Here is a 24,909-nt window from a genome sequence, read left to right as displayed (position 1 = left end):
CATCAAGAAATGGCAGTTTTTTGTCCTTTTTTATTTCCATGGTAAATTTTATGTTAACATGGAGGCTGTTCAAGGGTCTTAGGAAGTCACCAAGCTGTCCTTCTCCATGGCTCCACACAACAAAAGTATCATCGACACATCTGTACCACACCTTAGGTTTGCAACTCGCCAAGTCCACTGCCTGTGCTTCAAAAAGTTTCCGTGAAGAAGTTGGCCACCACTGGATTAAGAGGATTACCCATGGCCATGCCTTCCAGCTGTTCATAGAAATTGCCATTCCACATGAAATAGTTCATGGTGAGACATGCATGGAAGAGCTTTGTGATGTCTTGTGGGATAGCTCGTGGTGAAACATGCGTGGAAGGGCTTTGTGATGTCTTGCGGGAAAAGTCAGTAAAATCATCAGATGAATGTCAGCAGAAGAACCCGATACAGAAGCCAATAGGCTGTTTTTCAACAAGTGGCCATGAAAGCCTTAACAATTTTGTACTACACCTCTACAGGGAGGAGATTTGCAGATTGTACTGATGCCTTGTCCAGTGATGGAAGAAGAAAGCGCAACTGATGTCCTCTCTTGCCTTTCTGTCGCGGTGCCGAGATAAAGGTGCTACACTGAAGTTCTTGAAATGTAAGTGCCTATTCACCACTGCCCAAGCATATCTTATATACGACAGAATGTGACGAGCTTTTCTTAGTGAGCGAATTCATACGACATGGAGAGATTTGGCAAGAATGGATCAGGAAGTTTTGGACATTTTCTATCAACTAAGTAGCAGAATGCATCAAGATGACTGGGCAAGATCGACAGCATCACTCTCAGGAGCTTGCAGAATGATCTTGAGCGCTGCACTCAGTGACAGAAGAAAAAGTTTGAAAGATGCCAGAAGCAGACTGACATGGCGATTCCCGACATGTCACGCACAGTGTTCAACCTCACTGAACGACAATTGACCGAAGAGGAAGTGTCTGTTCTTCAAAAAGAAGGGACTTTTGCTATCATCCCGAGAACTATACCTAAGGAGGACATCATCACCAATACCGAAGCGTCCATTTGGATCCTTCCTTGTGAAAGGGCAGAGGAAATACGCACTGAAACAGCCGGGATACTGCGCCGAGCAAAACTATCAGCTTGCAACCTGAAGAAAGAAGAGGTACAAACTGTTAAGAATCCCAACGCCGACAAGAGTATATTGGTACTGCCTGCAGATAAGGGAAATGCAACCATCGTAATGAAGACCGAAGTTTGTGAGCAAAAGATCCGAGAGCTATTAGATCCAATGATGTACCAAAAACTAAGCACAGATCCGATGCACCGTATCACACAGAATAAAAATCGATTAATCAAGGCCTCTTCTCTGTGGCAGACGTACAGAGAAACATGCACAACACAGAAGCCCTACAATCTCGGCTGTATGGATTACCTAAGATTCATAAGAACAATGTTCCACTAAGACAGATTGTTTGTGCTCCTGGCTCACTGACACATAAACTGGCAAAACACTTGGACTCTCTTCTCCAGCCACACATGGGGAAGACCGACGCAGACATAAAGGACTCAGGACATTTCATTGAGAAGCTGAAGAAACTGAAACTTGCACTAAACGAGATCCTGGTCAGCTTTGGTGGTTTTTCTTTGTTTACGAATGTGCCACTCAGTGACACTGTGGAGCACATCAGTTCCATTTTCCCCACAAGACATCACAAAGCTCTTCCATGCATGTCTCACCACATGTTATTTCACGTGGAATGGCAGTTTCTATGAACAGCTGGAAGGCTTCGCCATGGGTAATCCTCTTAGTCCAGTGGTGTCCAACTTCTTCATGGAACATTTCAAAGCACAGGCAGTGGACTTGGCGACTTCCAAACCTTAGGTGTGGTACAGATACGTCGATGATACTTTTGTTGTGTGGAGCCATGCTGAAGAACAGCTTGGTGACTTCCTAAGACGCTTGAACAGCATCCATGCCAACATAAAAAGTATAAAAGGACAAAAAACTGCCATTTCTAGATGTGCTGGTCACAAGGGATGGCGAAAACCTGGGACACAGCGTGTATCGAAAACCGACACACACGGACCGATACCTGCACAAACTGTCAAACCACCACCTGAGCAAGAAAAGAGGCATGATTAATATGCTTGTAACACAAGCAGGACGAATATGTGAGCTGCAGCACCTCAGATGCGAATTGCAACACCCGGAAAGTGTTCTGAGGAGCAATTTGTACTCCACAAATTTTATTAGAAGCGTAATAGAGCCAAGCACTCAGCGAAGTAAGAAATCAGAAAAAGAAATGTCAGGTACGGCCTTTCTGCCATACATTTCCAGAGTGACAGACAGAATCGGCTGTGTATTGCGCAAACATGGTGTAAAGACGATTTTCAAACTGACAAGGAAGATCAAAGAGTGTCTTAGATTGGCAAAGGAGAAACGGAACCGACTTTCAATGTCGGGAATATAACGTACACCATGCACAATGGGAAAAGTTTATGTCGGAATGACTGGACGATCAGTCAACACCAGGATCAAAGAACATAAGCAACATTGCAGGTTGTGGCAGGTGGAGAAATCAGCTGTGGCGGAGCACACACTGAGTGAGACCGACCACGTAATAAAATTCACTGCCACGGAAGTTCTGGCTGTAGAGAAGCACTATCACACTCACTTGTTCAGAGAAGCTGTAGAAATACAAACACACGTGTACAGCTTCAACAAGAAAGAAGAAAGCCTTAAGGTAAACAGATCCTGGCATCCTGTACTGCAATGAACGACTGTCGCAGGTAGCAAGAGGAGAACCGCACCGGAAATGACCGCAGAGAAGCCCTTGGACGTTGGCATGACAGATACATATAGTCTGCAGCTGTGAGCTCAGCTCCTTTTCATCACCAGCAATGAAGAGTGAAGCTTTGACAATGCCAACCACTCGTGCTGGTGAAATGTCAGTAAAATCATCAGATGAACGTGAGCCGAAGGACCCGATACAGATGCCAATAGGCAGCTTGTCACACACATAGTTTCTCATATAATACAAAAATGTAGTTTGTAGTCAGTTTACTTATACACAAAGTACAAGGGCAGCTTGACTGTAAAAACATCTTCATTCCTATGCTCATTACCTCTTCTGTAGGTTTTGGCAGTTCCACAGAGGTAAACCTACTGTAGCTCCTATGCACAGGACACCGTTTATGAAATCTTAGTGACCCAATGAAGTGCACTCTAAAATCTAGTGTCATTGTGAACATCTCTATAATCTGCCCACAAATTACAGAAATGAAACAAATGTGTACTTAAGTAAATGTTACAGCTACGCACAACAGGTGGAGGGAAAAAGCCGTGCCTTATCTTTCAATTAGTTTTCACTTGCAATAGTTACCTGACAGTTACGGCTCAGATATCACTTCTTTAGGTGACTTACTGAGTTTCTTAGTGTAACTTATTTTACATAAAAGCCACATGGCTAGTCCAATGAAAAGCAGAGCCAGAAGAGCAGAGAAGGAAGGGTAATATCACAACGTCATATACCTCTGATGATAACAGTCATTTACATGCATGACAGCTCATTTTGAGTCAATATACTGAACTTTTCACTTCGCCCAGATCACCACATGATGGCAATTCATTTACATGCATGACAGCTCATTTTGAGTCAATATACTGAACTTTTCACTTCGCCCAGATCACCACATGATGGCAATTCATGTTATTCAAAGGGGACCTCTTGGAATGCCCATATACTACCTCATGAGGCATATATCCTGTTGGCTCGTGGGCAAGATATATGGCAAGTAATGATCCCAATCATTATGTGTTTATTCACATAATAAGATAATATTTGATGACTTGACCTTTATAGGCCTTAGATTGGAATGGGATGCTCTCCATTTCTTAATCCTTAAAAGTTTACACACTTGCACAAATAAAGCGGACATGAAATTTATTCCTTGGTCTATCAGAATGGTGTCAGGGCTTCCAAGCAGCAATACTAAGTGGTCCACGGGGCCTTTTGCTGTGCTCTCTGCCATAATATCCGCAATTGGTACCAAAACCAGGTGCCAAGACAAATGATCAATAATTGACAGACTGTATTTATTCCCCTGTTGTATCTGGGAAAAATGTTCCACAATATCCAGTGCTACAATCTCAAATGACCTGGAAGCTTCCAGCAAAGTTTGCAACAGGATCTGCGGTCATGTTTGCTGTGCTGTCTGTGCACATGTAAGACAAGTATATATTTCTCCATGTCATGCTGTGGATTTTTCCAACATAAGCACATTGCAACATGAGCATTTGTGGCCCGTTTCCCACTGTGGCAAGCCTAAATGCTATCATGGCATTGAATAATAATCTGGTGCTGCAATGAGTTACATATTGCTAACTGATTCCAGAGAGAAAGTTTACATTGTGGTATATTGTCTCCAGACAGAAACTCTGGGAGTGTGTCATACTGACGACAATTGGTCTCCACGTTTTGCACCTGTTTCAGATCTGAAGTAAGCACTTCATCTGAAACAGGCCTTCCTACTTAATCCATCTGCATTTTGAGGACGTTTCCCTGGTTGTTGATGCATGGCGAAATCTTACTCATTTTCAATACCTAGTGCATTAAACGACTGCTGGATTCTTTCAAATGCAACAGCCACAAAAGGGCAGCATAGTCAGTTACCATGGTGGAATTCCTAGCATACAAATAGTACTTAAAATAATTAACTCCAAACGCCAAGGCTAATAATTCCTTCTCTGTTGTACTGCAATTAATTTCAGCCTTATTGAGTTGGAAGATGCATAACCAATTGGTTTCTCTTAACAGTCCTGCTTCTTACTTTGTTAAAATGCATCTTACAGCAAAACTGTAACATGACATAAATGGTTTCTCAAAATTGGGGTATGTTAACAAGTGTGAATTTCTTAACATGTATTTGACCTGTTGCTTTGCAGTCTCACTTTCAGCAGTCCAGTCAAAAGTTACTCCTTTTTTCAACAACTTCGCCAGTGGTTTAGGCACTGTATCATAATCCTTGACAAAACAACAGTAATAATTCATCAATCAAAGAAAACTTTGCAATTCCTTCCCATTAGAGAGTACAGTAAAAGTGTCTACTGCTTCCATTATTTGCAGATCTGGCTTTACCCCAGCTGAGATTATATTATGTATCACGTACCTGTTCTGAACTTGCAGTTCTGCAAAAGAACATTTTTTTAAAGTTAAACTCAAGTGTGTGCCTTGTAATCAAGACCACACACTTCTTAGGCATTTGGTATGTTCCAAATTATTCTGGAGAGTTCAGTAATATCATATAAATAAACCATGCACAGTGTTGGCTTCAGACCTATTAACAAGAAGCTCGTAAATTGTTGAAATGTGGGCACATTCTTTAGACCAAAAGGCACCCTAAAAAATGCCTGTACACTACAAAGCAGTTTTCGGCCTGTCTTGGGGTGCAATAGGAATCTGATGGTAGCCTGATTTCATACCAAGAGCAGTAAAATACTCGCAGTTTCTGTACCTATCCATAGTTTCATCTATACAGGGCAGAAGATATGTATCAAGATGTTATATTGTTGGCTACCCTCATATCAACACGTAGGTGATAGGATTTCTCACCATCGACTCATTTTTTGTGGAACAAGTTGTTATTGGTGAGGCCCAGGGACTGGAAGAGGGTATTACAATGCCAGCATTGAGATATTGTTGAGTACTCTCCTCCACAACTGACTGCAAGTGATATGACATTTGATAGGGTTTCTGTGCTATCAGTCTGGCATTCCTGGTCGGAATCTTGTGGTATGTTAAACTGACAGCTGGCAAATATCGCCTATCCTCAAATAATCATGCACATTTTTCTAACACTGGTTACTAAACACTTAATTATGATTCTGACAACTTTTCCAGGAAGCAATTCTTAAGGGGTGGTGTGATTTTATAAACTTTTCTTATGAGCAATGACTTCTTTTCTCTCTCTTCTGAGATTGCTTTCCTCTTATCAGTGGTAACTCATCGTCAAATATCTCCTTCACAGGCCAGTATAGTTCATGTGGTATTACAACATCTATTATTAAAGACTTCTCTAAACAAAGTGGCATTTTCCACTTTTGATGTTTTGATTTTATTTGTTTTACAGCTAGCTCCAGAATCTAGGCCTTGTGATTTTCTGATTCTATGAACCTAAATGAGTAAAAAACCCAAATTTAAAGATGCTGACATTTCAATGTGTAAAGCATAGTTTTCTATTGTACATAAATGTATTTAAAACACATTTACTTTCACCTATTACATTTCCATTCGTGGAGGTAATATAATATATTCTGTTTTAGGGTTTTCTTTTATTTGCGTATTCTTCCAGTAATCGCAAAAAGTTCATTTTGGTTACATTTGGCTGTTTAGGCCTAAATTTTGAATGTGTATATATAGCGTTATATCACAAATTTAAGTGCTTTAATGTCCTTTTACATCTGTATTTAATATATTATCGTTATCACTTAGTAAATCTCTTAACTAATTTACGTACTACCATGGATACTAAGTGTGTGAGCTGCAGTAGGAAAGTTAGTTCAGGGGTTTTTTACAGCTGTTGTGACAGGTGGTTTCATCATGGAAATTGTAGCTGCATGGGAACTGGGGAAGCAAATGAGACTCTTCCATTCTTTTGCAGGGTTTGCTCAAGAGATAGGATTATAACTGAACAGGAGGAGAAAATTAGAGCCCTTCAGGCTGATTTGGACAGAGCGAGGGAGGAACTGAAGAGGTTAAGGGGGGAGGAGGGTAAGCAGCGGTGGGAAGTGGTAGCTGGGAGCAGGGGCCACAGAAAGAGAACAGTGTCTGACAGTTTCCCAATTGGCGCAACCAATAGATTTCCCTTGCTACTACAGTTAAGTAAGTAAGAGGCTCCAGTAGAAACAGATGTAGTTAAACTGCAATAGAATCTCACTAGGAAACCAACTGTTTTAAAAAAAAGTAGAAAGTAAGAGGAAACTTCTGTTGCTAGGTAGCAGCCATGGAAGAGGTGTGGGCCAGATTTTGCAGGAAAAACTGGGTGACAGGTTCCAGGTCACAAACTTTTTCAAGCCAAGTGCATGTCTTGGCCAGTTGGTAGAGCATATAGGTTCCTTGCGCAAGGGTTTCTCAAAGCAGGACCATGTGATGATAGTGGGTGGAATGGGAAACAGTGTGATAGGGATCAGGGCTACAGTATTGAGTGTGACCTGGTGAAAATAGCCTCTGCAACGACCCATACCAATGTTGGGCTGGTGCCTGCTTTCACGCGGCATGATCAGCCCCAGTTGAACCGCTTTTTCAGGAGGGTAAATATGGAGTTGGATCAGTTGTGTAGGGCGGCCACTCTGTCAGACATTGGATTGGTGCCTGTCAAGGCTATTGACAGGGGGGATTTCACAAGGCATGGCCTACACCTCAATAGGAAAGGGAAGGGTAAACTGGCAGGGCTGTTAGCGAAATCCATAAGGGGGGACACTAGTACTAAAGGATGTACCTCTTTTTTAGACTAATATCAGTGTCCAACGACAAGTTCAGGCAGGCAGATGCTAAAGAGGTCCAAAACTCACAAGATTCTCACAACAGTAAAGTAAATAATAATGTTACCATATTTAACCAAAATATTGGTGGATTAAAGAAAAAAGTAGATTCTCACAAAAGTAAAGTAAAAAATAATGTTACCATTTTTCACCAAAATATTACAGGATTGGAGAATAAAGTAGATGAGCTCCTGATTTGTTTAGATGACATTGAATCTGATAATGTAATAGATATACTATGCCTGTATGAGCATCACATTGTGTCTGATATGGAAAAGGTAAATATCAGTGGTTATAAACTAGCTGCACATATGAGTAGAGAGAATAAGGTGAGAGGAGGAGTTGCCATACATGTCAAAAGTTATCACTGTGTAAAAAGCTTAGATACAAAAAAGTTTTGTCTAGAGCAACATATAGAAGCATGTGCCTGTCAACTTAAACAGAAGGAAGGCTCTTTTATAATTGTAACAATATATAGGTCCCCTTCAGGAAACTTTCATTTACTCCTGGAAAACTTGGATGCCTTGTTGTGCTATCTGTCAGATAGAGGAAAGCAAATTATTATTTGTGGGGACTTCAATTTTGATTCACTGAAAGAGTGTAATAAGAAGAATGACCTGGAAGTCTTGCTCGGTTCTTTCAATTTGACATCTGTCATTAATTTTCCTAGTTGGGTAGTAAAGGACAGCAGCACATTGATAGATAACACTTTTATAGACCAAGATAAGTTTAAAAACATAAATTCTTGTCCTGTTGAGAACGGCCTTTCTGATCATGGTGCTCAGCTAGTTACAGTATATGACGTAGCTCCATTCAGTAATTCAAAACTACCCTCCAAAGTTGTGCGTTCAGTTAATGACCCAACAATTAGAAATTTCAGGGAAAATCTTCAGCAGTTAGACTGGGATGAGGTGTACAAGGAACCCGATGCTAATTTAAAATATAACTTATTTCATGATACACTTGTAAGAGAATTTGAAAACTGTTTCCCCAAGAAAGTAGTTAAAACTAATTATAAGAAACCATGCAAAAAACCTTGGCTTACTAAAGGAATAAAAATATCTTGTAACCAAAAAAGGGAACTGTGTCTAACAATAAGAAAGAGTAATGCCCCCGAAACAGCCAAATATTATAAAAACTACAGTGCTACATTATGTTGTTGTTGTGATCTTCAGTCCTGAGACTGGTTTGATGCAGCTCTCCATGCTACTCTATCCTGTGCAAGCCTCTTCATCTCCCAGTACCTACTGCAACCTACATCCTTCTGAATCTGCTTAGTGTATTCATCTCTTGGTCTCCCTCTACAATTTTTACCCTCCACGCTGCCCTCCAATACTAAATTGGTGATCCCTTGATGCCTCAGAACATGTCCTACCAACCGATCCCTTCTTCTAGTCAAGTTGTGCCACAAACTTCTCTTTTCCCCAATCCTATTCAATACTTCCTCATTAGTTATGTGATCTACCCATCTAATCTTCAGCATTCTTCTGTAGCACCACATTTCGAAAGCTTCTATTCTCTTCTTGTCCAAACTATTTATCGTCCATGTTTCACTTCCATACATGGCTACACTCCATACAAATACTTTCATAAATGACTTCCTGACACTCAAATCTATACTCGATGTTAACAAATTTCTCTTCTTCAGAAATGCTTTCCTTGCCATTGCCAGTCTACATTTTATATCCTCTCTACTTCGACCATCATCAGTTATTTTGCTCCCCAAATAGCAAAACTCCTTTACTACTTTAAGTGTCTCATTTCCTAATCTAATTCCCTCAGCATCACCCGACTTAATTCGACTACATTCCATTATCCTCGTTTTGCTTTTGTTGATGTTCATCTTATATCCTCCTTTCAAGACACTGTCCATTCCATTCAACTGCTCTTCCAAGTCCTTTGCTGTCTCTGACAGAATTACAATGTCATCGGCGAACCTCAAAGTTTTTATTTCTTCTCAATGGATTTTAATACCTACTCCGAATTTTTCTTTTGTTTCCTTTACTGCTTGCTCAATATACAGATTGAATAACATTGGGGAGAGGCTACAACCCTGTCTTACTCCCTTCCCAGCCACTGCTTCCCTTTCATGTCCCTCGACTCTTATAACTGCCATCTGGTTTCTGTACAAATTGTAAATAGCCTTTCGCTCCTTGTATTTTACCCCTGCCACCTTTAGAATTTGAAAGAGAGTATTCCAGTCAACATTGTCAAACGCTTTCTCTAACTCTACAAATGCTAGAAATGTAGGTTTGCCTTTCCTTAATCTTTCTTCTAAGATAAGTCGTAAGGTCAGTATTGCCTCACGTGTTCCAGTGTTTCTACGGAATCCAAACTGATCTTCCCCGAGGTCGGCTTCTACCAGTTTTTCCGTTCGTCTGTAAAGAATTCGTGTTAGTATTTTGCAGCTGTGGCTTATTAAACTGATTGTTCGGTAAATTTTCACATCTGTCAACACCTGCTTTCTTTGGGATTGGAATTATTATATTCTTCTTGAAGTCTGAGGGTATTTCGCCTGTTTCATATATCTTGCTCACCAGATGGTAGAGTTTTGTCAGGACTGGCTCTCCCAAGGCCGTCAGTAGTTCCAACGGAATGTTGTCTACTCCCGGGCCCTTGTTTCGACTCAGGTCTTTCAGTGCTCTGTCAAACTCTTCACGCAGTATCGTATCGCCCATTTCATCTTCATCTACATCCTCTTCCATTTCCATAATATTGTCCTCAAGTACATCGCCCTTGTATAGACCCTCTATATACTCCTTCCACCTTTCTGCTTTCCCTTCTTTGCTTAGAACTGGGTTTCCATCTGAGCTCTTGATATTCATACAAGTGGTTCTCTTATCTCCAAAGGTCTCTTTAATTTTCCTGTAGGCAATATCTATCTTACCCCTAGTGAGATAAGCCTCTACATTCTTACATTTGTCCTCTAGCCATCCCTGCTTAGCCATTTTGCACTTCCTGTCGATCTCATTTTTGAGACGTTTGTATTCCTTTTTGCCTGCTTCATTTGCTGCATTTTTATATTTTTTCCTTTCATCAATTAAATTGAATATTTCTTCTGTTACCCAAGGATTTCTACTAGCCCTTGTCCTTTTACCTACTTGATCCTCTGCTGCCTTCACTACTTCATCCCTCAAAGCTACCCATTCTGCTTCTACTGTATTTCTTTCCCCCATTCCTGTCAATTGTTCCCTTATGCTCTCCCTGAAACTCTGTACAACCTCTGGTTCTTTCAGTTTATCCAGGTCCCATCTCCTTAAATTCCCACCTTTTTGCAGTTTCTTCAGTTTTAATATACGGGTCATAACCAATAGATTGTGGTCAGAGTCCACATCTGCCCCTGGAAATGTCTTACAATTTAAAACCTGGTTCCTAAATCTCTGTCTTACCATTATATAATCTATCTGATACCTTTTAGTATCGCCAGGGTTCTTCCATGTATACAACCTTCTTTCATGATTCTTAAACCAAGTGTTACCTATGATTATGTTGTGCTCTTTGCAAAATTCTACCAGGCGGCTTCCTCTTTCATTTCGTAGCCCCAATCCATATTCACCTACTACGTTTCCTTCTCTCCCTTTTCCTACACTCGAATTCCAGTCACCCATGACTATTAAATTTTCGTCTCCCTTCACTATCTTAATAATTTCTTTTATTTCATCATACATTTCTTCAATTTCTTCGTCATCTGCAGAGCTAGTTGGCATATAAACTTGTACTACTGTAGTAGGCGTGGGCTTCGTATCTATCTTGGCCACAATAATGCGTTCACTATGCTGTTTGTAGTAGCTTACCCGCATTCCTATTTTCCTATTCATTATTAAACCTACTCCTGCATTACCCCTATTTGATTTTGTGTTTATAACCCTGTAGTCACCTGACCAGAAGTCTTGTTCCTCCTGCCACCGAACTTCTCTAATTCCCACTATATCTAACTTTAACCTCTCCATTTCCCTTTTTAAATTTTCTAACCTACCTGCCCAATTAAGGGATCTGACATTCCACGCTCCGATCCGTAGAACGCCAGTTTTCTTTCTCCTGATAACGACATCCTCTTGAGTAGTCCCCGCCCGGAAATCCGAATGGGGGACTATTTTACCTCCGGAATATTTTACCCAAGAGGACGTCATCATCATTTAATCATACAGTAAAGCTGCATGCCGTTGGGAAAAATTACGGCTGTAGTTTCCCCTTGCTTTCAGCCGTCCGCAGTACCAGCACAGCAAGGCCGTTTTGGTTATTGTTACAAGGCCAGATCAGTCAATCATCCAGACTGTAGCCCTTGCAACTGCTGAAAAGGCTGCTGTCCCTCTTCAGGAACCACACGTTTGTCTGGCCTCTCAACAAATACCCCTCCGTTGTGGTTGCACCTACGGTACGGCTATCTGTATCGCTGAGGCACGCAAGCCTCCCCACCAACGGCAAGGTCCATGGTTCATGGGGGGGTGAAAGGTTATTAAAATGTCCAGAAGCATGTGCATCATGTCTGAGATTAATACCTCTGATAACAAAACCAAAAAAAAATTGGAATATTATTTCAAGGGAGACAGGACAACCAAGAGTACAGGATGGCGGCATTACCATCAAAGCGAATGGAAACTTGACAAACAACAAGCCGGAAGTTGAAAATATTTTGAATAATGATTTTTTAAATGTTGTAGAGAAAATGGGATCTAAATGTTCATTAGAAGAAGCAAGGCAATTAATGGAAGAGGCCTTACCCACACCATTTGATACAATTGAAATTACACCCACCTCTCCTCCTGAAATTAGGAAGATGATAAACTCTCTCAAGAATAAAAGCTCACATGGAATTGATGGCATTACCAGCATGATAATAAAAGCTTGTTCCCAAGAGATAAGTAGGATTCTTGGCCACATATGTAATAGCTCTCTGAAGCAGGGTATTTTCCCAGATAGACTGAAGTATGCCATTGTTAAACCACCGCATAAAAAAGGGGATACGTCTGTTGTCAACAACTACCGCCCAATCTATCTTCTGACAGCGTTATCCAAAATTTTTGAAAAAGTAATGTAATGTATTGTAGAGTAGCTTCACAACTTTATAAAAATAAAGTTTTAACAAAATGTCAGTTTGGTTTCCAGAAAGGTTTTTCAACAGAAAATACTATATATACTTTCACTAATGAAATATTAAATGCTCTGAGTAACTGAAAGTCGCCCATTGGGATTTTTTGTTATCTCTCAAAGGCTTTTGATTGTGTAAATCAAGGAATACTTCTAGATAAGCTCAAGTACTGTGGTATGAATGGGACAGCTCTCAGATGGTTTAAATCATATCTAACTGGAAGAGTGCAGGAAGTTGAAATAAGCAGTTCACATAATATGCAAAAAACCGGTGATTTCTCAAACTGGGGACAATCAAGAATGGGGTACCACAAGGTTCAGTTTTGGGTCCTCTGCTGTTCTAAATATATATTAATGACTTGCCATTCTATATTCATGAAGATGCAAAGCTGGTACTTTTTGCCGATGATACAAGTATACATATCACACCCAACAGACAAGAATTAATTGGTGAAATTGTAAACGATGTTTTTCAGAAAATCATTAAGTGGTTCTCTGCAAATAGGCTCTCATTAAACTTTGACAAAACACAGTATATACAGTTGCACTCAGTAAATGGAATGACACCATTAACAAATATAGACTTCGATCATAAATTGGTAGCTAAGGTAGAATATTCAAAATTTCTAGGTGTATGCATTGATGAGGGGTTGAACTGGGAAAAACACACTGAAGATCTGCTGAAACGTTTGAGTTCAGCTACTTATGCTATTATGGTCATTGTAAATTTTGGTGATATAGATCTCAGTAAATTAGCTTACAATACCTATTTTCATTCTCTGCTTTCGTATGGCATCATATTCTGGGATAACTCATCATTGAGTAAAAGAGTGTTCATTGCATAAAGGCTCATCCAAGGTCATCCTGCAGAAACTTATTTAAAGAGCTAGAGATCTTCACTGTAGCCTCACAATGTATATATTCACTTACGAAATTTGTTATTAGCAGTCCAAACATATTCAAAAGTAATAGCAGTGTACATGGCTGCAACACTAGGAGAAGGATGATCTTCACTACTCAAGGTTAAATCTAACTTTGGCTCAGAAGGGGGTAAATTATGCTGCCACAAAAGTCTTTGGTCACTTACCTAATAGCATCAAAAGTCTGACAGATAGCCATATAGCATTTAAAAGGAAATTAAAAGACTTTCTTAATGGCAACTCCTTCTACTCATTAGATGAATTTTTGGATATAGTAAGTGGGTAATTTCCCCAACACCCACCAAAAATATTAAAAATATTAAGTGTCATGTAATATTTTGTGTAGTGTAATATCTTGTATAGACACCTTTTATTAACCTGACACATTCCTCATCATTATGAAGTGTTGTATTCATGATCTATGGAACAAGTACTAATCTAATCTAATCTAAACAACTAGTTTCATAATCTAGGCCATGTGATTTTCTGATTCTATGAACCTAAATGAGTAAAAAAAACCAAATTTAAAGATGCTGACATTTCAATGTGTAAAGCATAGTACATAAGTGTATTTAAAATACGTTTACTTTCATTTGTTACATTTCCATTCATGGAGGTAATATAATACATTCTATTTTTTACAGAACCACAAAATCACATGAGAATGGCCTAGAAGGCTGAAACTGTAAAATTAATACAGAAAAAGTTGAAAATTCTATCTTCTTTTAATAAATTCATTCCTGTGGCACCTGCTATGATGGAAATGTGTATGCTGTTTGTGTTGATAATACCCAGATTGTTAATGTTGTATTTGACAGTTTCGACTATGTTCTCCTTCTCTCCACTTTATTTTGGACTGAACGGGAGACTGTTTAATGATTAACATTCTTCTGCCAAAATAAATCTTTGAAATTGTGGGTCATGAAATTTGAGGATCTGCTTTGTCCCCTAAGTGGCAAAGATTTTTATCAATTAATTGCCTCCATAATTATGAAAACCATCTTGAAAACACATTGGATGTTTGATGGCGTACATACTTACACAAGTCATGTTGACTGTACAAATGGATCCATAAAGTCCATATGCACTCGTTTTAATGGCCCTTGTGCTTGTGGTCATGGGGAAGTGTTTGTAGTGGTACAGTCTGATGAGGAGTACATGCACAGCATATGCACACTACATATCTACACCTCTCTTTTAGTACTCATTTCAATGTATCGAGAGTTGACATGCCTTTGGGCCTTTGTATGGGTCATTCCCAAGTAGCCCAAGTACCTGAGGAGGAGAGCCGCTGTTATGAGCGAGTGGGGAATGAACATGTGAGACAGTCATCATCTGCTGTCAGCATGATAACACTGTATACCCTTTATAGCATGCATCCCATTGTAAAGAAATTTTGCATTAATATCTGGCTGTTTGTGGTAAGTGAATTTAGTGATTTTACCCAGATAAACACCTTCCTGACTCTTGTGCCTCATGTTGAGATGTTACAGAGAGGACATTTCTTACCTGTCGGATATTGGTGCCGAGTTGGGAACATACTACTCATTCAGCATCAAACTCTTGATTTAGTTCCATTTATAGTCTTACCATTTGCATGTTTATTGTTTTGTGTGTGTGTGTGTGTGTGTGTGTGTGTGTGTGAGAGAGAGAGAGAGAGAGAGAGAGAGAGAGAGAGAGAGAGAGAGAGAGAGAGAGAGATAATGAAAATGAAAGGAAGGAACTTGAATTTACTACCTAAATTTGTAAATATTGCACTTTCATTTTTGTGGGCCAGGATTAGATCCCAAAAAGGGCTATTGAGAGCTTATACCTGTTACAAGCTGAAAGTAATGGCTGTGGTGGTTAGTGCGTAGAGCACTAGACTCTGGTCCTGGAAACATCGGGTTCAATCCCAGGTAGGAGGAGGGATTTTTCCTTGTTCCATTCCCTGCGGGTTGGCTCCAGGTCCACTCAGCCTGCTATTGCTTGAGTACCGGGCTTCTTTCCTGGAGGTGGAGGGGGGAGGAGGGGGAGTGGGGGTGGGGGTGGGGGGTGGGGGGTAAAAGGCTGCTGGGCAATGAAATCACCACCCTCCCTCTCCTAGTGCTATGGTGAAGGAAGTCCGCACTCTGCCCTGCTTGCAGTCAGCCCAATAACCCAGTCTCAAGCTTGCACCACCATCTTTTACCTCTAATAATCTGAAAGTGTCTCCACATAAGGAAATGTGGAATTTGCTGATGGCCTAGATAACTGAACAGGGGTTCTCCCTCATCTATGAACAATTTGCTTGAGCAATATTTAATGTATTGCAAATTTACAGGGCTTTGAAGAAGTCCTCATGTCCCTCTTTATTTTGTACAAATGGACAAATGCTTATTGGCATCCTTGCTTCGAAGCTATCAAAAAGCATTGTTGTCAGTATTGTATTGTTTCTTTTCAATTTTGAAGTTACGGCTGGTTGAGTGGACACAGTTACACTGTTGGGGAGGAAATTGCTGGCACAATTTTCCAATGCTGTGTCTTGTTCAGGAGTGTTAATTTCTCATGAAAGTATGATGTACCACAGTTCACCACAAAGAATGTGGTTTTCTTATCTAAGGAAAATGCACATTATGTTCAAGAGCTGGAAAAGAATCTGTATCATGTTATGGCACCATCATGACATATTTTTGGACCACAATTTGTTGAAGGACAAGTGAATGAAAATTTTTGTTTGGGCATGGTGCAAAAGTGATTAATACCTCAGTTTGAACACAGTGTAATGATGGATTGTTTGTGGTTACAACAGTACAGAACTTGACCACACTTTGCTATTTACATGTGTGAGTTACTTGATAAACAATTTCAAGGTGGCTGGACTGTACAAGATTCATCAAAATTTCATTTCTGATTGAAATGGCCTCATGAAGCCTGGGCTCTACCACATCATGCAAGGGAAATAACTGAGTCCCATTTGATTCAACATCAGTATATGACTAATGACTAAAGAATTGCGCAAAAGTATTGAAGAAGCCTTCCAAATCATAACTCCTGAGATGCTTCACAAGATGTCAAGCAGAACATAAAGATTCATAGATCTTTGCGTAAGACACAAGGATGGACATACAGATCCACTAGATATATAATTATTATATATAAATATTCTCATATAAAACATACTGTTTAGGCCTAGGGGAAGGGGGGAATTTTTGAACATTCTGCATGTGATGGCCTGTTTGGATGTACTGAGATTCTTATGTGGCATGGCTGTTTCTACACTATATTATGATATGTCTGTTGGCTGTACGAAGAGTTCATTTGGTCTGTGCATAGCTAAATAAGTGCAGTTTTAAATTTGGCTCTTAGTATGTGGAAAGCTGTGTTGCATTTTCATGTTGTAATGTCACAAAATTGTTAATGTTTACATTTGTATTCCTACCACTAGCAGAATCACATGTAAGCATGCTGTTAATATATCATTATTTAAGGTTTAATTGTATGCTCAAAGAATTTGAGTCTGTTTTTAATTTTTCATGAGGCAAACAAATGTTGCAACTGATTGGAAATTTTCTGACACATATTATTAACTAACCACTTAACGTTATGCATGCTAAGCATACGAGTGAGATCAGTTGGATGAACTCCATGATGCCTCAGATAAATAGTTTCAGTGTTAACATTGACGGTCTGTTAATTGTTCTTGGTTCTCTTGAGAGGTATTGAAAAATGTTTAGTGAGCGCCATAAAGGACTCTCACTTATTGGTTCATCTAACTGTGCCTTCAAAATTTATGTCTATCTACAACTACTGAAGAAGTTGGTTTAAGGGATAAGAACTTTTGAGTCATGGTAGTAATTGATTTTTCCAAAAAAATACTTACAGTTCCATCATACTAATGGCTGGAGAGGTTTCTCTACTGCAGCAAGGTGGTCAACAAATTGGTTTCTTCCATCTTTATCAAGGAAGTGACCCAAATGCTCTACATTTCCTTGAAAGATATTACAGTTGCTGAGATTACATTTTTGAACTGCTACTTTTAACTGAATGAACACAACAAATAGAGTGGCTCAATGTTTGTCCCTGCTTGTGCCTGTCAAAAGCGTAACATCAAACATAACAGTTACTGAACCATTTTTTAAAAGTCATTGGAAGATGATTTATGTAGGTTAGAAACAAGAGTGGCCCCAGCATCAATCCTAGTGGTAGTCAGCCTGATAAGTTTTGCCTTCCTGCGGTTAGTTTCTTCCCTGTGGCATCCTCTGTTAATGATATTCTCTGTTTTCTGTTATCAAGGTAAGACTCCACCTGTACGAGAGGGACACCAGTAATACCATAATACTTCAGTCTGCCAAGTAGAACTTTGTGGTGCAAGCAGTCAAAGGCTCTCACAAGGGCACTGTGTACATCAACAGGATAGTTTTTCTTGTTTAGCTCTGTGAACACATAATTTGTGAGGTCTTCTATCGCTTTTGCTTTATCTGTGGAGAACCTTTACAAAAGCCAACCTGAGAGGCTGTTAACAAATTCTGCTTAGTTAAATGAGTCAGTATTCTACCATAGGCCACATTCTTGAACACTTTTGCAAAGACTGAAAGCAGTGATAGATGTCTGTAATTGCAGGTGGCTTACTTATTTCCCATTTTGTAGATTGGCTGTTTGTATTAAAGGTCTTGCACATTCCCTTTTGCTGCCAAAAGTTCACATGTGACTGCATCTATCATAATGGATTCCTCAATACCAGAATCTTACTTAGCAATAGCTGTTTGTTTACAATCGCACACTGCAGTCTCTCAATTACACGATGCATCAACTGAATTTAGTTCACGTAAACAAGGTAGATGAATCCACATGCACAAATCTGAGCACAATCTAAGACTTTTAATAACAGCCTCTTTGCAAGAAATGCACTTAAAATTCAACAAAAATCCTACTTGTGAAGAGCAGTTTACCAACACATCTATCCAAGACACCATCACAAATGTTGGTATTACTATAGCATATGCAATTCTATCAGGAAATATACCATGAGTCATTGACTTATTACATAGATAGATTAGGGGCTGTTCTATCAGGTTGGGACAAGATTTTAATATTCTGCTAGAAACACCATCATTGCAAGCAGAATTTCTATGTGTTAGTAAACTGATGAATTTTATGATTTCCTTAGGTGGTGTGGTTTTGAAACTAATGTCTGCTGGTGATGCAAGCAATGCTTGCAGAAGCAAATGTAATGCTTCTGTATTTTGTTGCTTATGAGTAGGTGCAGTGTTTGTTGTTGCTTTGAAGAAGTAATCATTGAATTTGGTGGCAAGTGACTTAAAGTGTCACCATTTCTGTCAGAGCTTTATGCAGGGTATTCAGTTTCTTTTTTGCACTGTTTTTGGTTGTTTCTTGTTTAATAAAGTTCCTTATTTTTGTCTTACTCTTGGTGTAATTTTTCCTGAGCATAATACATGAGTTTTGTATTTTTAATGACAGGCTGAAGGATTTTACAATACTGATGATGATGGAATTGAAACACTTGACTGCAGTTCGTTCTCTGAATTAGCTAGAAGACGAAAATCACAGTATTCATTAGACCTTCCATTTGACTTTACACTTTTGTTTTAAGTGAAGACAAGGCTCGAAGTGATGTAGGAATAAGTAGTATCCACCCCAGGATAGGATCAGGATGACATCCTGATACGAGAAGGCACTCTCTTTATTGCAAGAATAACCACAATATGAGACAACAGCCATAGAACCAACTATAGCACATTCACAGTGACATAGATCACCTGCATGAGACCTCATTCAATAATCAATTAGGTTAATATATATTGGCATCCCCACAGAACCATTTCGCTTCTCCTAGTAGTGCGGAGTACTGGGGAGAGGTGGGCGCCGGGATCCAGTGATGCTAAAACAGTGTGACACCCATGTGGCAGGAGAGGCATGCTGAGGTCCAAGTCATTGCAGATGGTGGTCGAAGTAGTGTTCGTGATGGCTGGCATGTCCATATGTGGAGTGGTTCCCATGTCATTGTGTAGAGGTGATAGTCATGAAGATGTACTGGAAGACCCCAAGCCCAGCCATAGTGGGATTGGTCGTAGGTATAGGTTGTCAGAGCGGAGCCCATGGGGACAGCCTGCAGGTCAGAAATGTTGGAGTCCTTGGAAGAGATATAGAGAAGATGTGATGTTCTGGGTGCAGTGCTGATTAAATAGCCATCTGGTGATGGCTGTGGAGTAATAATGATTAAATACACATCATTCAGCAGGTTATAGGTACATGAGAAGTGACGAAGCCATCCTCAGTGTGCTGTTCTAGGTGTTGTCCCGCAATGATCAGAAAACTGTCAATTAATTTGACCCTCAGGTTGTTGAGCAGCAAGTTTTTGTCATTGAAGCATATTTCAAGATAATTGGGAGGATTGGTGTGAGCTATTGGGCCACCCAGTTGAGTGGCAGGGGCTGAGGCTGGCTTATATGAAGGAAGCAGTGCATTCTTGGTGGACAGTTCATTGTATATGGTCCATGCAGGCTTGAGACAATTAATAGTCACCGACATAGGCATGTAGTTCAGTAAATCTCAAAAGTGTGTGCCACTCATTTAAGCACTTTGTGTGGACCTGTGTACAGTGGCTGCCTAGCCAACCAAATGAAGTTGTCACAGAGCATAATGAAATCGCAATCAGTCAGCTTCTTGTGTATGAAGAGTTTTGGCATGGAGGAGGGACACAGAAGCACATCACATGGTGTCTGATGGGTGTAACAAGGGTGGGTAGGTCAGTGGCCACAGCAGTGGTTGTTTAAGCAAGAGATTAGCTGGTAAGGAGAGTGTTTCACCATACAGGGTGTCTGACAGGGAAGCCCCTAATTCACACCTGTGTGCCAAGCACACACCTAACAGCACCCAAGGCTGGGCTTTGGTCCACTGGCCTCTGTGGTACATGAGTGACACTGAACAATGCCAATTTGAATTGCCAACCTCAATCAGTGGTTATAGATTCCGGGCATCCAAACTGAGAAATCCAAATACCAATGAAAGCCCTGGCTGTTGAATCTGCCTTGATGCCCCTGATAGGTACTGGCTGTACCCGCTGCATAACAGGACAGATGACTGAAAGAATATATCAGTAGCCATTGGACTATGAGAGAGTTTCTTCCAAATCAAGATAGACATGTTGGAAATATCCTTTTCAAATCTCGAAATGGCTAAGAGGTAGTAGCGCAGGATGGCCCACTTTACTCCACTGATGTGGCATGTATGCATGTCTGCTCTCCATATGGTTAACGTTCAGCCATATTAGCAATCTGTTATGAGGCTTGTTATCTGTCAGATGCAATAAGTCATGCAACTAGTCAAAGATGATCTTCCAAAGTGGCTGAGGGGCGATGGGGTGAGTTTGGTTTTGTAACACATACACAGTTTTGCCTAGTATCTAGTGATGTTCAAGCCTGAGGTTAGCGGTGGGATCGTGGATAAGGTCTTGTAGTTGCTGTTCCTGCACTTGTACCCCCACAAACTTATCACAGTCAATTTATGTGGAGTTGGCATTGATTCTCAAAAGATAGTCCACATCCTTCAGATGACAGACATTGGTCATAAACTATGCAATACAGTCCAGGAGGTGGAATTGCCTGGGGCATGTCTTTGGATGGATTTTGGATTGAGTCCAATAGATGTTGGTGGTCCATGTAAATGACTGTCCTGTCAGATGTAATAGTGAGTTGAGTGTGAGGAAATGGGTGTGCCAAAGTTGTGGCATGTGCAAGACAGTCTTTACGCTGGTCAAAGGCATGCTGCATGTGGGGAGTACATGCCAGCTTACCTTTATTTGTGATATTCTTGCCCACCAGAACCTGTGTGAATGGGGCCTGAATGGTGACTGCATGTGTAAGCTGACAACAACAGAAATTAATAATCCGTAGGAATTGATATGTCCAAGAAAGATGACTTTGGTTTGTGAAGGTTGCCATTCTTCTTCATTAATCACAGCACCATAATCAGCAAGCACATTGAAAACTAGTTTAAGATTCAATGCACATGTGTCCCTGTCTGGGAAAAACATGAGGATGTCATCCAAGTAGACATAACAAAAAGGGAGGTTAAGCAAAATACTGTCAATAAATTGCTGCCAGGTTTCAGTTGCATTCTTGAGGCCGTATGGCATAAACAGAAACTTGAATGAGCTGAAAGGCATGGTAACTGATGTCTTGTGAACGTCTTCTGTGTTCATTGGTATCTGCAGGTATCTGCTTACAATGAAGGACACTGAAAATGGAAGCAGCCACAAGGTAGTGGGTGAAATCATGAATGTTCGGTATTGGGTAACTTTCAGTAATTACCATATGAGTCTTAAGGGTGCTGCAGTCTTCTCATAATGTACAGTCCTATCTTCCCTGGGCCCACAAGCTATCTAAAGGTCTCAAAACTCTGGCTTGTTCATCAATTGCTGCCATAGTGGCACAGAGCTCATCTATTGGTAACTTTTGCAGACTGTGGCAAGGAAGCCTGGTGGTATGGTAATCTTGTTTACCATTCCATTTCTGATAGCACATTGCATAAACAACACTTGCAGAGAGACTGCAGGTGCAGGAATGCTTTCAGTGAGAAGCATATGAGCAAGAGGCACATTACTATACTTGTTGAAGATTGTAGGTTGTGTTGATAGGGGCAATTACTCAGAGACTGCCACTGTCTTGTCTAGACTGAGTTGAGACAGTGCGGCAAAGTGGTCAAGGGCAAGTGGATGTGACTGTTGTGCCTGATAAATTTGTAGAAGGTATATGCGCAGTGAGTTTCTCTGATACCTTGTGGATTTCCATCGTATGGTGTCGTTTTCCTGCTGTAGGTGCAGGGAATCCAGACATGTCTCAAAGTGGAGTAGTTGGAGTTGTTGGATTTTGCTGAGTGACACGATACAGCTTGTAGATAACGACAACAATCATCCATCAAAGTGCAACACTGTGTGTCGTCCAAAGGAGATGTGGTGAGGGTGTGCTGTCTTGCTGGAAGAATATGGCTGATGATGTTGCTGTCTCAAGGATACCACTGTACCACTAGTCAAATATGTTAGTAGTCAGTAATAGCAAAGGAAGTAGATACTGTGTACAGGTTCATTGATGCCCATGATGAGGAAGTTCCATGTTATCACATCGTAGAGACCCAGATCCAGTACGTGATGCTCAGAACTTTAGATGGTGACCACAGGTTGTTTGCTGCAAGTAGGTGTATAGCAGAACTGCTGTGTGATGTAAGGGGTGGGGCCAGAGGTGCATACTCATGTTGGAGCCTGAATATACTGTTGGTGTGAGTGGTGAAGGATGTAAAGTCTGCTGCCATTGTGTGGCAATGACATGGGAGATGATTCAATACCATGGTGTGAGATCAGGTGATTTGAATAGACTCCATGGTCCCTCCAGTGCACCTATCGTGGACCACACTTCTATTTCGGGTAGTTGCAAGGCAGGTGACAGTTATGTGCAGTGCCAACAAACTGCACGTGAAACCAAGAAAGTTCACAAGGTGTGGCACCATGAGGGATGCAGTTGACATATACTTGAGAGGTTGTTGCATTTGCATCGAGGCCGCTGTCAGGGGTTAGGGCCATGACATGACAGTTGGCAGAGGCTGGTCAAGGTAGGCTGGGCTCAGCTGCAGCGAGTGGGCAGGCATGCCAAGGCTGGTGCTGCAGTCCAGGTGTGGTGGTATTATTGTTGATGGTATTGATGCAGTGCCAATGTTAGAGTATGGCAAAGATTCTGTCTACTAATTTGAGCCTGTTATCCAACAACTCAGTGGCGAGTTGCACTTCTAATGGAAGTTCGCCCACCCATAAGGTCCAGTCATGTGGTCCAGCATCAGTTTATAATCAGCTAATGTGCATAACCAATGCCACAGCTGTAATGGAGTCCTGTTACCAGTTGTTTACTATAAATCACTTGCTTTAGTTGTTCTTCTGGCATCCATAGAGATGTTGCAGAAGAGCTAATTTTGCTTCAATGTACTTGTCATCTGCCGGGGGCTAATGTCAGTTATCACATCATCATGCTCTCCTAATTGATTGAGCAGCATAACAAATTTAGCACCATCACTAGTGACATAATATGTGGTGAGGATACTTTCGACTACTGCAAAGTAGGCAGTAGGTTGTTCCAGGGAAAATTGTGGCAGTTTAGAGTGTGTTCTATAGTGGGTGGAGGTGATGTTGGTGGATAGTCATGTCAATTGCCAGGATGACATCTGCAGAAGTACAACAGGCAGATGTTGCATATTTGTTTGAACCACATGGAAGGAATGTCTGAGAACTGTGTAGCAGGTTGCACCAGCACTGGGGTGAAAGATTTCACACACGGTGCAGAAGACATCGGCCAGAGCGAACAATTGTGAATCTGACTGGTTGGACTGTTGTGGCTCAGTATGTCCCTGTTTTCATGCAGAGCAGGGGTGGCAATGAAGCCACATGGTAAATTATTTGTAGTACACCAACATTTGACATCATTATTCACTACTGAAGCACTGCAATCGTGAATGTAATTTCATGTTTGATGAAAGTGCATTGCTGAAGAGTAGATCGCAAAGTGCTGTACACCCTGACACTGAAATCATTGTCTTGTCTTATGGAATGCAGCATACAATGGTTGCATGGTTGATACTCAGTATCTGAATCAGAGTGAAAATAAATCAGTATGTGGTTGTTGCGGGTCACCACTGTGGCCTCCTATGCCAGGATAGGACCAGGGTGACAGATAACACTTCTCAAAATGAGACAGCACTCTCTTTATGTCACAAATAACCATAATACAAGACAATGTCCATACAAAAAACAGCCATAGAACCAACTAAAGCACACTCATCATTCCAGAGATGGCCTGCATGAGACCATAGTTGTTAGTCAGCAAGATTAATACATCAGAGTGCCACCACAAATATATCTCAAAAAGAGCGAAATTTACCATCTATACTGTCTGCTTTACAAATTTCTCTCCAGCATTCTTCCCATAAATTCTTTTTTAAATATTGCGACTGAGTCATCGCTTCTGATTCTGTGAGCAATACTTTTCTTCTGTGGTGTGTATTTAAGTATTCAGTATATTTTATGGTTAAAGTTTGACCATCATGATCAGATAAACTATTGACTTATTATTTTCAGCTAAATCTCATAACAGGTTGTTGGTTCTAAAAACACATTTTTAATGACTGTTGCGCTGTGACCTTTAATCCTCGTTGAAAACTTTTTGTGGAAAATAACCCAAAACACACATCAATCACTGTAGGTGGCCTCAGTCAGCATCATCAGTCAGAAAATCATCATTAAGTCTTCAGAAGCAATGATTCAGCAGTTAAGTCTGCATAATCTTATGAAAACTGTTTCCAGCTGCTTTATGAAGATTGATGTACTTCATGCAGTTAGCCATATTTCCTGC

Source organism: Schistocerca serialis, chromosome 2 (genome assembly GCF_023864345.2).
Source record: "Schistocerca serialis cubense isolate TAMUIC-IGC-003099 chromosome 2, iqSchSeri2.2, whole genome shotgun sequence".
Taxonomy (NCBI): domain Eukaryota; kingdom Metazoa; phylum Arthropoda; class Insecta; order Orthoptera; family Acrididae; genus Schistocerca; species Schistocerca serialis.
This window is presented reverse-complemented; position numbering follows the sequence as displayed.